At 39.9% G+C, this 3470-nt stretch overlaps 1 non-coding gene across 1 annotated transcript; it reads left to right on the top strand.

Annotated features, from left to right (window-relative positions):
• The first annotated feature begins 2054 nt into the window (after positions 1-2054).
• On the top strand, positions 2055-2161 carry LOC113778955. Its single transcript, XR_003469417.1, has one exon. It is a non-coding gene; the product is annotated as a small nucleolar RNA R71 (small nucleolar RNA).
• Positions 2162-3470: the final 1309 nt, after the last annotated feature.

The following is a 3470-nucleotide window of genomic DNA, read 5'->3' as shown; positions in this document are numbered from 1 at the left end:
AACTAATAGTCCCCCAACTTGCACAGTGCATCTGGCGTACCCCTGTGAGGCATGGGCACGCCCTGTAAACCTTAGTCTTCTGTTAATCACTACAAAAACTGTTAAAATAGAAAAATAGAACTGAAAAATTACAAAGTACGAAAAATGACAACAACTAATATTGTAGTTCTTGGGTTGTCTCCCAAGCAGCGCCTTTCTTTAATGTATTTGACTAGACATAGCATCACTCTTTAGTTTGGATGTAATTGAATTTTCCTTGTAATTGGTGGCCCTCCTCCCAGATCCACATGGCCATTGAGTGCAACTTTTTTCCTAAATTTTCTCTCTATTTTCACCTCATAAATTGCTTTCATCCTATGGTACTTGTTCGCAGCAACTTTAAATTTACACCTACAAGCAAACTCAAAAAATTCTTACACAGGGGAATTAGTGGTATAAATAGCAAACACAGAATGAGAGTTAACAAGATGTTTCACTGTATCAAAACTATTAAAGGGGACTATTTCTCTATCAAATTCCATCGTGAGAGTACTCTTACTAACATCAATTTTAGTCTGGGCAGTATTCAAGAATGGTTTTCCTAATATAATGGGTGATGGATTTGGGGTACTTCTATCATCCATTTAAAGAACATAAAAATCAGTAGGAAAAATTAATCCATCTACTTGCACTAAAATATTCTCAACTATCCCATCCGGATAAGCACATGTACAATCAACCAATTGAATTATTACCCCCGTTTCTTTTATAGGTCCTAAATTTAGAGAATCATAGATTGACTTAGGCATCATATTAATAGAAGCCCCTAAATCTATCATGGCATTCTTGATACTAGAATGGCCAAACTTACAGGGAATAGTAAACATACCTGGATCACCGTATTTGGGTGGGAGTTTCCTTTGAAATACAGCTGATACATTCTCTCCTACCACCACTCTCTCATCACCCCTTAACTTTCTTTTGTTAACGCACAAGTCTTTCAAGAACTTTGCGTACTTGGGTACCTGCTTGATCACGTCTAATAGAGGGATGTTTACTTGAACTTTGCGGAACACATCCAGAATTTCTTTTTCCTTTTATGCCCTTTTTGTCTTTTCTAACCTGCAAGGAAAAGAATTTAGATTAGATTTAATAGGGATCAAAGGAATAGATGTTACCTTAAGCTCTTCGCGAATGCGTCATTCCTCTTCAATTCCCTTTTCTATCTCCTCCTCACTTTTGCTTTTCGAATTTACCAACTTAGGTCCCTCTACCTCTTTGCCACTCCTTAATGTCATGGCACTTACATTCCTGGGGTTTGCCTCAGGCTGCGAAGGCAACTTCCCATAGACGTGGGACTCCAGGCGATTAATGGCAGTTGCCAATTGACTCATTCGAATCTCCATGTCTTTCATGCCTGCCTTGGTGTCCTGTTGAAACTGAGTAGTACTAGCGACCAAGGATCTAGTCTCTTGTTGGAGTTGAACAGTGGTCGTGGCCAAACTCTTGATAATTTCCTCCAAGGAACTTCCTGAGTTAGATGATAAAGGTTGTGGCTTTTGTTGTTACGGTTGCTGGAATCTCGGTGGATGATTGGAGAATGAATTCTATGGCTTATTACCATAACTGAAATTGGGATGGTCTCGCCAACCCGGATTGTATGTGTTGGAATAGGGGTCGTACGGTTTTCGAGACGCGAGCACGCCTCCAGTCATGTTCACTTGTTCAATCCCATCCTCTTGCAACAAGGGCACGAGTCAGTGGGATGGCCCATATTTGTGCAAATTCCACAGGCCTTTGCTTGATGCATGTTTCCCACAGCTAATTGTCGAACAAAAGATGTCAGCTCCGATATCTGCTGCTGAATGGACGACGTCTCCACCTCGTTGACCCTACAGGTAGGGTTACTCTCACGGAAGCCAAACTGTTGAGAATTCTCTGCCATTGACTCAATGAGTAGCCATGCTTCCCTTGGTGTTTTGTTCGCTAGTGCTTCCCCACTTGCAGCATCAATGATATTCCTGTCAGGCGATTGGAGTCCCTCATAGAAATATTGGATCAATAGTTGTTCACTAATTTGATGCTGTGAGCATCTAGTACACAACTTATTGAACCTTTCCCAGTAATCATATAGAGACTCTCCAGGATACTGTTTAATGCTGCATATCTCTTTCCTCAGACTTGCAACCCGGGATATAGGGAAGAATTTCTCCAAAAATTTCTTCTTAAGTTGGGCCCATGTTGTGATACTTGCTGCAGGTAGTTAATATAACCAATCCTTTATTACATCCTTAAGGGAGAAAAGAAAGGTCCTGAGTTTGATCTGCTCCTCGGTAATTTCTGGAGGCTTCAAACTGGAGCATACCACATCGAACTCCTGGATGTATTTATGAGGCTCCTCACCTGAGAGGCCATGAAACGTGGGTAATAGGTGAATTAGCCCTGACTTCAATTCGAATGAGATATTTTCAGCCAATGTTGGAAATGTTATGCATAACGGCTGCTGGGGCAATTCTGGAGCAGCCAACTCCCTTAGTGTCCTTGCATTCGCCATAACGGTGTCCTCTTGACCTTGGTCACTTAAACTATCACCACTTGAATCTGATGATTCGATCTCTGAATCTAGTTCCAGAGAAACTATGCTAGTCTGCTCCTCTCTGAGTTGTCTAGTCTCTTTTTTAGTTCGGCGTGCAGTCTTTTCTACTTCCGGATCGAAAATCAACTCACCTGTGCGAGAACAACGAGCCATAAACTAGAAAAATGCCAGACAAATCCAAATAAAACAATTTAGTAAGAAACAAAATTAATCAAAATATCGCTCCCCGGCAACGGCGCCAAAAATTGACAGGTGCCGAACCTGTACAATAATAATTACTAAAAAGTCCTAATTACCACTACAATTAATTATAGAACAAATCCAAGTACTGGAGCAGGAACTCTAGATGTGCAATGGGCTACTTGATTCACCCTGTTCCCGAAGAGTTTACTTGATCCGATATACCAGATTTGTCTATAAAAATATTAATTTTAAGTACAATGGCAAGTAAGGTCGAGTCCACAGGAAGTGGGTAGAAAATTATTTCTTTCCAAGTCAATAGAATGAAATCGGGGGATAATTAATGGGATGAAAATAAAAATGAAATAAATAAAATTCAAGAGCTAATTCAACAAGTACAATTTTCTAAAAATAGTAATTAATAAAATTCTACCCAAAGGATCAACTACTCAGGCACGGTCCAATTAAATGATCATCGATGCAAAGATATTTCATCCATTCATCACTAGGTTGGTTATAGTTATCAACAAACTCTGACAACCAGTTCTTCCTTAGTTTTTCGACAGTCAAGGTACGACCATTGACCGCTTCTCTAACCAGATAACAATCCTAGGTACGACCGTAGGAATTTAATTATCCAATTGCATTAAAGCTAGAAGAACCCAACCCTAACAATAAACACGCTAAGAGGGTTTATTTAAATTAGATCTTGCGT

The sequence above is a fragment of the Coffea eugenioides genome, chromosome 7 (assembly GCF_003713205.1).
Source record: "Coffea eugenioides isolate CCC68of chromosome 7, Ceug_1.0, whole genome shotgun sequence".
NCBI classification, from domain to species: domain Eukaryota; kingdom Viridiplantae; phylum Streptophyta; class Magnoliopsida; order Gentianales; family Rubiaceae; genus Coffea; species Coffea eugenioides.
This window is presented reverse-complemented; position numbering and strand designations above follow the sequence as displayed.